The sequence below is a fragment of the Geospiza fortis genome, unplaced genomic scaffold (assembly GCF_000277835.1).
Source record: "Geospiza fortis unplaced genomic scaffold, GeoFor_1.0 scaffold153, whole genome shotgun sequence".
Classification (NCBI taxonomy): Eukaryota; Metazoa; Chordata; class Aves; order Passeriformes; family Thraupidae; genus Geospiza; species Geospiza fortis.
Genome location: NW_005054498.1, coordinates 410,693 through 421,227, shown reverse-complemented (window position 1 = coordinate 421,227; position 10,535 = coordinate 410,693).

Genomic DNA, 10,535 nt, shown 5'->3' with positions numbered 1-10,535 from the left:
TGTGCTGTGATTTCCTGGGAAACAGCACCTTGCTGGTTGGTACCTGGTACCTGGAAATGGGGAGTTATTTAAACCAATTTTTTACTGCAATCTGCACAAGAGATGGAGCTGACGCCACAGGTTTGAGCTTTTCTATTTTTCAGGTTCTGTGCTGCTTCAGTGTGTGGGTCTGAGCTTCATATTAAGTGTTGGTAAGCTCTGATCACAGGGCAGGGAGACAAAACAATTCCTGCTCCAGCTGGGCACCAAGGACAAATGATCCAAATCTCAGCCCAGGAGCACAAACACCGTGGGCTGGAGAGAGAAAAACAAGCAGGGTGGGACTGGATGGGCTAAAGCTGGAATGGGACAATGAACTGCAAGATGCAAATGGAGCAGAGCTGATCCCAGGGAGAGACCCCGTGCCCGGCCGTGCATTTTGGGGCCATTTTGGTTCATCTTGGGTGCAGCCCTGGCTGGGCTCTTGTGCTGCCCAAGGTGGATCCATGGAGGAGATGCTTTGAATAAATCCCTGCTTTATTCTGGAACTCTGCCCAGCCTCTGCTCCAGCTCAGCCTTCTCAAGGCATCAGAGTTTGGGTGGGAGTTCAGGGCTTTGTGTCACTTCTCCTGTTTTTGGGATCCCACGTGGTGCCCGAGGCCAAGCAGGAGATGCTGGGACTCACCTGAGGAGCCCATGGTGCTGCTGGAGCGCCTTTCCTGCCAAACTTTTCCTCTTTCCCCAAAATCAGGGAGACTTCTGAGCTGGAGAGAGCAGAGCAATGAGCTGTGGAGCATCTGTGAGCCCCCAGCAGGGCTGGGTGCTGGGGAGGAGTTTGTGGTGAGGAGCTCCTGGAATTCCCAAGGAATGCAAATTGTGCTTTGCAACACCAACTTCTGGGGAGTTTTTCATGGTGATGGTTTTGCAGGGAGGCTGTCCTTACAGAGATTCTGCCAGATTTTCCCCAGGACTTTTTCTTTCTCAGTATCTTTGGGATTTCTCCGTATCTTTGGGATTTTATCCCAGAAAACAAAGCCATGTTGTCAGCAGCTTCCCAACCCCCCCTGAAAGATGCAGTTGCATAAACTCAGGTTTAGATTCAACACTTAGCAAAGAAATTACATTTCCCAGCCCTTTGAACTCTCCTGGAGAGTTAAAAGGAGGTTAAGGAGTTAAAGGGAGGCAGCATCCTGCAGTGCATCTCCCTGGCTCCTCCAGCACTCCCAGTGCACATCAGAGACCCCAAAACCATCAGGACCCCATAATCACTGTTCCCACTCTCCCTGTGGGATCTCAGCCCACCTCCAGGGCATTTTCCAGATACCTCCCATGGCAGCTGGGGGCTCCAGAGGGCTCCCACATTGCTTTTCCCAGTGGAAATTCTCCACTTTCCACCTCAAAGACTCCTTTTTGAGAGCCCAGGGATCTTCCCCCCCCGCCTTCCTGCTTGTTGCTTTGTGTATTTTGGCAGGTGCCTGCTGCTTCTACAATGGAGAAGCTTTTGTGCCTCTCCAGACAAATTCTTTGTAGGTGCAACTCCAGCAAAACCTTTGAAGTGTTGGGCTGAGAGGTCACCCAAGGAATGTCCATGTTTGTCATCAGGAATTGGGGCCAAGTCCTGCTCACCTCCCAAAATAACGCCTTTGAAGTCGGGAGAAACGCTTCACAGGGGAAATTTTGGGCACTGGAACATGAAGGTAAATTTCACATCATGACCTTTTATTCCTTTTCTTCTTAATTTATTGTCTCACGGAAGTTTTTCCTCCTCCCCCCCCCCCCCCCCCCCCCCTCCACTTTTTTGCCTGAATTTGACACTGATGTTGGTCAGGCAAAAAGTCAAACACCCAATAATCATTGGAAAACAGGTCCAGGAGAGTTCCGAGGGCTGGGAAATGTAATTTCTTTGCTAAACGTTGAATCTAAACCTGAGTTTATGCAACTGCATCTTTTGGGAGTGGGGTTGGAAAGCTGCTGACAACACAGCTTTGTTTTCTGGGATAAAATTCCCAAGATACAGAGAAATCCCAAAGATACTGAGAAATACAACAAAGAGAGAAAAAGTCCTGGGGAAAATTTGGCAGAGCCTCTGCAAAGACAGCACCAGATGCCCCCAAAGAGGAAATTACAACATGTGGCAGCTGTGGTTTTTTGGTTAAGCAACTTTTTCTCAAAGTTCAAAGCATCTGGGGAAAGTAACTGCTAACAGGGTGAGACAGATTTATGGAGCCCACACATGGCAATATTTTGGTATAAAATTAGTAAAAAATGATTAAATCGCCGAGATGAAGAGATTAATTCCTCTGAGTTTGCATTCTTTGAAGAGCAATCATATTTTGACTTTGTCAACTGGAAGAATTGAGTAATTTCTTGGATTAACTGATCACAAGAGTTGTAATCCATAATAAAAGTCCAGGCAAAGCTGCCAGATCCTTTGTTTCTCAAAGGATTTGGGTAATGAGTTGATTTGGCATTAACAGAATGCATCCCAGACTGCAACCCCATGCCCTGGATCTAAAGGGGGGATTCAGGAAGATGAGGCACTTAATCAAAGCCTTCAACATCTTTTTCTAATATGGGGAAAATGATTGTTTATATGAATTGCTGGATTGGTCAATTTGGGAGAAAGGTTTTGTATAAATTTTGCATGGCATGAGCACTGCCTGGACTTAGGTAGCCAGGCTCCAATGAGATATAAATATATCAAGACATATATAAACCCCTGGAAATGTCCTTTTTAGCCACAAACAGGACAATTTGCAGCAGTTCCCACTGCAGGTTTGTGTTTATTCTCTCTTTTTACAGCACTTCTGTGGTTTTATGCTTTGTGTTTCAGTGAGAGCCAGAAGAGACCCTGACCATCTGCTGCCAGACTCAGGGCTTTAAATGCCTTGTTTAGAGCTAATAAAGCCCTAAATTAAATTCCTAAATGAAGTCGAAGCTCCTGGAGCTCGGGGAGGCTGTGGGTACCTGCAGGGATGGCAGCACGAGGTGTTTCCCTGCCTGGTTCCCTCCCTTTGCAGCAGCTCCTGCTCCTCCAGCGCTGGCACGTGCTGCAAGCCGGATCAGGGAAATGATGCTCCTCAAAATTAAACCAAATGTTCTTTTGCTGCTGGGCTCTTTCCGAGCCAGCTCCATCCCCAGGCTGCTCTGTGGTGCAATCTCTGGTTGTGCTGGCACAGAGGAGCCTGGCTCGGGGTGCTGGGAGCTGAGCAGAGGGCTCAGCACCAGCCCTGAGCACTCCAGAGTGGGAAATCATGGTCAGGAGAAGCTCCAGAGCTTTGGGGTTTAATGTCTTTCCCCTCCCTCCCTCCATGTCTGCACCGAGTGCAAGGGGTGACACTGTAACAGGAATTATTAAATCAGTTTAAACCCTCCTGGATCCTTCTCCCACCCTCGTGGTCCAGCAGGGACCTCTCTGCAGCCAGCTCATCACATGAACTTTCTGTCAGATCTTCCAGGAGGCTTTGGCTTTTCATCCCAAAACCTTTGGTGGGCCTGACCCACGCTCTCACACTGAATTAACCCTTCTGCCCATCAGACAGGGCAAAAAAACTGCAGGTACCCCAGAATGGGGAGGGGTGAGGAGATGCTGGATGTGCTTTTTAACCCTTTCCTCCTTCTGACCTGCCTGTCCTGGTGTGTAGCGGTCATCCCTGGTGGGAAGTGGCCATCACTGGCATGTAATGGCCATCACTGGCATGTAATGGCCATCACTGGTAGGTAATGGCCATCCCTGGGGTATAGTGGCCATCCCTGGGGTGCACTGACCATCCCTGGGGTGCACTGACCGTCTCTGGTCTTTAGTGACCACCCCTAACATGCAGTGGTCATTTCTGATGTGCACTGACCATCCCTGCAGTGCACTGACCATCCCAGGTGTGCACTGACCATCCCTGGTGTGCCCTGACCATCCCTGGTGTGCCCTGACCATCCCTGGTGTGCACTGACCATCCCTGCTGTGCCCTGACCATCCCTGGTGTGCACTGACCATCCCTGCTGTGCCCTGACCATCCCTGGTGTGCACTGACCATCCCTGCTGTGCCCTGACCATCCCTGGTGTGCACTGACCATCCCTGCTGTGCCCTGACCATCCCTGGTGTGCACTGACCATCCCTGCAGAGCACTGACCATCCCTGCAGAGCACTGACCATCCCTGCAGAACACTGACCATCCCTGGAGTGCACTGACCATCCCTGGAGTGCACTGACCATCCCTGCAGAGCACTGACCATCCTGCAGTGCACTGACCATCCCTGGGGTGCACTGACCATCCCTGGGGTGCACTGACCATCCCTGCAGAGCACTGACCATCCCTGGTGTGCACTGACCATCCCTACAGTGCACTGACCATCCCTGCAGAGCACTGACCATCCCTGGTGTGCACTGACCATCCCTACAGTGCACTGACCATCCCTGCAGAGCACTGACCATCCTGCAGTGCACTGACCATCCCTGGTGTGCACTGACCATCCCTGCAGAGCACTGACCATCCCTGCAGAGCACTGACCATCCCTGGGGTCATCACACCACAGTGCCCCACACACACCTGTGGCCAGGGACCCTCTGCTGCCCCATCCCAGGGGCACACAGGTGTTCCCACGTGGAAATGGCACTCCCAGGAGGCAGGAGAGGCTGGAGGAAAGTGCAGTCACGCGAGCTGCCTGTGGTTTGAGGAGCAAGTGCCAACATCTCTCACTCTCACTGTCCCAGCATTGCTCCCAGGGCAACCTGATCTGCCTTTAATCTGCTCAGACCACAGGACAAATGGTTTGAATAAAACCCTGCCTGAGTCACTCCACTCTGGCTTTTGGGGGATGCACTGAGGAGCGATGGTTTGCTCTGCCTGAGTGACAGCATCAGTGGAAGAGAAACGTTTTTGTTGTGTGCTGAGAAAAAAGAAAGGAAAAAAAAAAAGAAAAAGAGACATAGAGAAATTTGGGTAGGATGTTTGTGCGTGATGAAAGGGGAAAGAGAGAAGTGACTTTTCTGTGAAGAGCAGGTAAAAGTAGGAACAGATAAACAGCTGCCACAGGGAGGGTGAGGGCTCTGCTTTAGCGGCTGAGCTGTTTTCTGAGGGCAGGTAAACATCCATGGGTTCATTGAACCATGGGTTCACTGGGGTCCTGCCTCTGCCTGGGCAAGGAGAGGCAGACCCTGAGCCAGGACAGTGCTCCAGGAGAGAGGAGAACCTAGAGAAATGTCCTGTGCTCTTGGTGGCAGAGCTGGCTGCAGTTTCCATTGGTGTTTGACTTTGTGGAGGTCAGGGACTGGGCACAGGGATCAGAGCCAGTCCCTGCCCAGGCTGTGCTTTGCAATAAAATGTGCTGGGAGCCCCTGCTCTGACTCTTCCCCATCACCACATCTTGGCCAGGTCTCGCTGTCACAAAAATCCCCCTGAGAGCCGTGCAGTCAGACTTGGCTGGGGAGCCCAAGCGCTTCCATCCCATCACCCTGAGCCTCGTGGGAATGTGGCAATCCGAGCTCCACTGAAGGCTCTGAGGGATCAAATCCTGGCAGATTTCACACAGCACAAGCCTCAGAGCCCATGGGACAAGCTCTGCCTTCTTCCCTTTTCCTTTTTAATGAGAACACTTCTAATGATTTTTGGGGAGCTTTAGGTAATATCCAGCTCTCAGTGAGAATAAGAAATTCCCACTGATTTTTTTTGGGTGTAGGAGGCTTTTCATATCCAGCAATGCTTCTGCAAGGAAGGATTTGCCATGTGGAGCATCCCTGCCCATTGTAGAAATGATCTCCCAACCTTTGCTGGCCTGGCAGCTCTGGACATCCTCCCTGATTCCCTGCAAAAGCCATCAGGGTGTGGAGCTCGAGATTCCATCACTATTTTCCCAGGACATGTGATTGCACTGTATTTTTAGGGTCATTTCTCTGTTGATTTTTATCAAAATGCTGTTCAGGACACATTCCTAATGCTCAGAGATCCAAATGAACATTTGGAATATTGGTGCCTTTACAGGAAGCAGTGCAAGGAGAAGGAAGTTCCCGTTGATGCTGATCAGTTGTGAGCATGGCCGGGCCCTTTTGGAGCTGATTCCACAACTTTTCCTTTAAAAGTCAGTAAAAGCATTTTCCCAGCATTTCAAATATTATGGGACACAGCATTTTGGTGGGAAAGAAAAAGAAAAATGGGGAAAATGTGGTGTTTTTTCACTCTCCGAAAGAAGTCATAGCCACAAAAAAATGGACAGTGTGTGCAGAATTGAAATGCTGAACTCCAACCCCACAACATTTGCAGCTCCAGTGTCAAGGAAGAGGCTCTGCCTGGTTTTTCAGCTCTTTCCCATTTGTAGCTCTGCAGACACGGGACACACTTATGGATTTGTCTTCTGTGGTGTTTTGGGGTCGTAAACAAAACAAAGTCAGCAAAGATCACGAGATCCCCACGTACTTCCCTTGATTGTCTCTGGATTACGTTGGTGAAGGTGAGTCAGTGTTTATCGATATAAAAATATAAGAAACAATGCAGGATCAGAGCACTCTGTTTTTCCACGTGTCCATTGTCCTGTCACTCGCTGTAAAATCCCTCTGATGGGGAACTCATGAGGGGACACCTGGTTTTTTGGCAGAACCTGCCTTTTATTTTTAAATTCTAAGTATTTTTAAATATTCTCTGAAAGTGGTTGCAAAGGCAGGAAAGCAAACCCTGCCCTCGCAGGTGGGAGAGCCGAGATGTTTTCTGGGCAAAGGCAGAGCTGGTGTTGCACATCCAGAAAATCCAGGCTGGCTGCATTTAAGGACTGAACTCAGATTTATTTTGTGTTTTATCTGCAGTCCAGCAGCGTGAATTTGGGATACCCATCCCCACAGGGCTGCTAAAGGGGGATATCAGTGTTTCCATACCCTATAAAACAGGAAATATCCCACACCAGTACTGAAGCGTTCCTTGTGTGTTTGCAGGGTTTATTTTTTCCATCTCTTCTTTATTTCCTCACTCATTGACTGCTCCAGTAGCCCGAGACGCTGAAATCTTGCAGCCAGATTTCTAATTCGAGAATCTCTTTCGCTGTTACTACAAGAGCGGCCGGGCTCTGAGCAACTCCCCCTTCCCTCTGCTGCTGCTCGGAGCTCCTGGAAGCAGAAGTTCTGTTTTGCAAGATGTTTACACTCAGCAAACACACGGGGAAATGGTCATTTGCAAAGCAGCTTCGGCCAGAAAGCAGCAACAGCCACACCAGTGAGTCCAAAAATAGCTGGAGGAGCGAGCAGAGGGAAGGAGAAGTGGTGAAGTCTCGAAATTTGTCACCCAGTGGGAAAAGCAAACTCTCTGCCCACGTCGTGTTTTGTGCCTGGCAGACAGACAGACAGCCCCAGCTCCAGGGGGTGAATTGCAGGAGGATTGCAGAGCTAGAAGGTGACATTAGCTCTGTTTTGGAACAATTTAGCATCACGGGTAACCTGGGAATGCCATCAGCTCGGAGTGAACAATCCACGAGGACAGAAAAGGCAAAGGGCTGTGGGTGGAACCCAAATCCAAAATCACTTTTGGATTTTTCCTTTAATTCCAAGTCACCTCCCAGCCCGAGGACTCGGCAGTGATCCCACAACTTCTTTGGGGGTGGTTTGTTTGGTTTTTTTTGTTGTTGTTCTGGCAGGCAGTGGAGCTGTGAAAGCTGAATCCAGGCAGAGCAGAAAGCACAAACTCCCCCTGCTCCTCACAGATGGATCCACCAGCCCTCCTCTCGTTCCCGTGTGTGAAAAACATGTTTATTCTCTTGTGAAAATTGAAAAAGTTTAATAAAGGATAATAGGAGATAAGGATTACAGAGTAAAGGTTATTATGGCCAGGTGCATCTTGGCTGAGATATCTTCAGAGATACTAAATATTTTTTCTTTTACATAATCCTGTTGCATATTCATAAATTTTTATGCATAGTAAATTTTTTTTTTACTAGTTTATGTATTCTAAGAATTGTTTAGTATGGTCCTTCTTTGGGTCTGCTTTTTTAGAGTGTGTGTATTTTTCGGTTGCTGTTTTAGTGTTTTTTTTATTATCACTTTTACTTTTGGCCCCAGCCCACCCTGTCTTCAGATGGGGAGTGCTGATAGTTGTGTCTTCTTCATATATTTATTTTGTATTTATGTAGTAGGTGTCTTCTTCATATGTTAATTGGATGTTATCTCATCCAAGCAGGTATTTTAACACAAGCATACTTAGCTATTTTACTATTATGTCTAAGCTTAATTAACAACAGAAATAAAAACTATATCTTTAGAACAAAGTTACTTTAACGCCACATTGAGAGGAATGACAGATTTGCCTTTACAAACAAGCTGGTGGATAAAACCAGCACTGAGAGATAAACAGTGGGAAGGATTCCACTGATTGATGAATGGAAAAAGAGATTTGCTTTCACAGATAAACAAACTGTAGGTTTGCTCATAAATGGAATTGGACACTGAAAGATGAAAGAAACAATGGGGGGAAACCCTAAATTCCACAAGAATTAAGAATTAAAAGGGAGGGTTACAGCTGGTTTGTAAAGACAAATCTGCCATTCCGCTCAAATGCAAGAGGGTCTGATGATGAGGATGGTGATGATGATGATGACCACAGGTATGAGGTGAGGAGCAGGTTGGTCTCACCTCAGTGGAACCTCATGAGATATTTGGGGTTCTTGTCATCATGCAGGCCTGGAGCCTCCAGGCTTGGAAAACAAGAGGCACCTCTTGGTGGAAACATTTTTGTTCATCCCCACAAATGAGGGAATACCAAAAAAACCATTTCTTGCTATTATTTTAGCCAGCCAGGCAGGTATGGGGCATCCTCAGAGCCGTATTTTCCACACCTGGATAATTTGTTTTATTTTTTCACACACAGAGATGTCCTGAGTGCAGAAAATCTGGCGCAACTGTGACATCAGATGGCTGGAGGTGACATTAGGATGCCATGCAGAACATGAGAACACCAGAATTCACCAGCACCACGTCCCACCTGACACAACAACGAGCTCAATTTTTGTAGAATTATCCTCAGCTTTAAAAACAAAACAGAAAATATGGGCCACAGCAGCGGAATAACCTCAAAACAGGATGTTCTTAAAGTTTCCATCAAAGATCAGCTGCTTTTTAATTAGTCACCAGAGGGACAGAGAAGAAAGTTGCTAATTATGAAAGCATCATAAAAATGCAAACACTGTGGCCCAGTTTTGTGATGGCAGCACCTTTCTGTGGATGCAAGAGTGAGCCTGGATTGGCTAATGAATGGAAAAATCTTGGGATTTTTCTTGAACAGCTCACCAAGAGGCATCTGCAGTTATAAAATCAACCATTTCCTTTGGAAAAAGAATGGAAATATCTGACAAAAATACCATCAAGATTGGTTGTTTGGTCTCGTTTTGTTTTGTTTGTTTTTAAAATATATCCCAGGAATAATCAAGACATGCAGTTTTTTGAAAGAGAAATCCTAAATCAAGATGGCTTTATTGAAATCTTTGGTACTTTCAGCATTTTATGATGCTTGAAATCTTCTTTCCAGCTGCTTTTGTTTGCTGGTTCTGCCTTCTAAAAGGATTCTGTGATTCTATGGGTGATTAAGGCAGATAATGAGCTCCACTCAAGTTTGTGCTTTGGGAAATAAGAGGAGCAGGGAAGGTGCCTGAGGCGTTTCAGACCAAATATTTAAGCTGGTTTCTCATTTAGATTTCTTGAATTTTGGAAATCCAGGCTGACCTCTCTCAGGCCTGACTTTTCAGAAATGCTCTTGGAAAATGAAGGTACTCAGGACTCCTTTAAACAAATTAAAATTATGTCTCGTTGGGCACAAAATTCAAATCGTAATTCCCCATTATTTACCAACCTGAAGGAACTGATAATTTAATGTTTTCCTGATGAAGTGTTTGAAACTATTGTGTTCTTTTGTTCATTTGTTTTGTAATTTTGAGGGAAAATACATTAAAATAATCGAGAAAGAAGAAAAAAAACCTGTTGAAATATGGTTTTCTTATTAAAGCTGTGAGGGGATTGACACCTATTTATGGAATCATTCAAAGAAATGTGGTATGTGGCAAACCCTCCCCAACCCAACTGCACCGAGGTGGCAGCTCTGTGGCAGCTCTTGAGGCCACAGCTGAATAAATCAGCCCAAAATAACAATTCCCAAATATTTCCCTCTCAGGACTCAGTCCCACTGAGGGAAAAAGGCTGGCCTGGAATGTCCAAGGCCAGGTTGGATGTAGCTTGGAGCACCCTGGGATAGTGGAAGGCGGTGGAATGAGATGAATTTTGATGTCTCTTCCAACCCAAAGCATTCCATGATTCTATAAATGCCCTCGGGAAGCTGTTGTAATTGCAATGGATCTCCTTGGGAGGGAATTCCCTTCTCCCTGAGCTGTGTCACAAATGTCTGACAGGCTGCTGAAGGATCCCATCCACGATGGGACTGTGGGCAAGCCCACAAACTTCGTTTATTCCTTCATCATTTGTCATCGCTGCCTGCAAGTCGGGAGGAATCTGGCGGGAAAAGGAAGTGAAGCAAATGTGCCACTCTCCATCAATTTACCCTCCATAAAACAGCACCTGGAGCTTTGAACCCAAGCT